At 25.5% G+C, this 1748-nt stretch overlaps 1 protein-coding gene across 1 annotated transcript in view; it reads right to left on the minus strand.

Annotated features, from left to right (window-relative positions):
* LOC108684524 (max dimerization protein 1-like) overlaps positions 1–1748 on the minus strand; it is a 37996-nt gene that overhangs the window by 28437 nt on the left and 7811 nt on the right. The gene's annotated exons all lie outside the window — the stretch shown is intronic.

A 1748-nucleotide genomic window follows, 5' to 3' on the forward strand; every position in this document is an offset into this window, starting at 1 on the left:
CCCATAATATTAACAAATATCATATAATATTCTCAAAAAATATTATATTATAAAATTTTTTCTAATAATATTCATAGAACATTCTAGGAATATTTTACACTTATAGGGACGTTATTAATTAAGAAATTATTAAATAAATACATATTTATAAATTGATATTATTATTCAATAAAATTCATTAATTAAAAAACAAGAAAACAGATGATTAATAACATAATATGTAATATATAAATAACATAATATCAATAAAATTTTATAAATTAATAGAAAATACAGATGGATGTATCTATTAATTAAATAGAGAATTTGATTTGAAAATTCTTCCACATCTTTCTAATCTGTATTGAGAACATAAAGAGATTAAGCTATGACCAGTTGGGAAAGGTTCAAGTCGAAATTATGAAAAGCCATATGAAGACTAACGGGGAACCGAACCGGAAGTTAGCTATCTCACGGCGGCAGCAGCAGCACAAAGGGTGGTACTTAAAAATTCAATGCATTTCAAATGGGCTAGAGATCCGTCCTCAGGCGCAACGAGCGGCGCCATTTTCACTCGCGCTGGCGCAGCCATTTATCGAGCTTTCGTTTTTCAGCTGACCTGATGTCCTTTCCCTACACGTTTGAGAAAAATTCCTGCTATTCCATGTAATGGCGCGTACAAATAACACGTAAGCGACCGATTAGTTATCGCTTTTGTTCGCCAATTGGATCAATAATACTGACAGATTGCACTGACATAATAACGTGCTAATTTGAGAAATTAATTAATTTCAAACCAAAGTTACTTTAATACTTTTAGTTCTTTAATTTGATTCTTCTTTTCAATTCTTTATAACTTTTCAAATTTTTAATTCTTATATTTAATTCAAAGAATTTATATTAATTTTCAAAAATAAAACATCAAATTTGATGTAGGTATATTTTTATATTTCATTTTTCCAATTTTTAATCGTGAAATCAGTCAATGGCCTCCTCTTAAGCATATGTAAGGTAAACAAAAGATAATAACTGCGGTAAACATACGAAAGCGACAAAACGTTATCTTAAATTTCTGACGAAGTTTAAACTTTTTCAAGTTTGTTTACAGTATCTAAAAAAAAGAATGCTTATAATTATATTTAACTAACATAGTTAAGTTAATTAAACAGATTATCGATAAATAGAATATTTTTTATGATAATACTTTAAACGATATTTTTATAAATCGATGCAAACCGTTATAAACAGAAAAAAAAACAAAAGAATATACGAGAAATTAAATCGTGAAATTGCTAATGTTTCATTAATGTTTCATCAAAATCAAGAAATTCAAGAAATTTTGTCTTATGTTATGTCTTGAATCAAGAAATTGGAAATTGATTTCAAGATAAGACAAGAAATTGTTATCAAGACCAAGATTTTTTGATAATAAGTCAAGAAATTTCTTGAAATTTCTTGAATTTCCGTGACAGTTTTATTTTTAATATTTTATTATTTTAATATTTTATTATTTTATTTCTGATTTGAAAAGTTTTGAATAAGTTAGGTTTTAACATTTTCAATTATATTTATTGGTATTTATAACAGGTTATAACATAGAAATATACATTTATACATTTTCACTAAATAGCAAAATATGAACAGAATGTAAATCGATTATTGAAAAAGTGAAATCCCTGATCTAACTAAATTAAATTATATTCATCGATACATCCTTGTTATACTAGATTTATTGATATTAACCTTTATATTTATGTAAAGGAATATAT

This window comes from Atta colombica, unplaced genomic scaffold, assembly GCF_001594045.1.
Source record: "Atta colombica isolate Treedump-2 unplaced genomic scaffold, Acol1.0 scaffold135, whole genome shotgun sequence".
Taxonomy (NCBI): domain Eukaryota; kingdom Metazoa; phylum Arthropoda; class Insecta; order Hymenoptera; family Formicidae; genus Atta; species Atta colombica.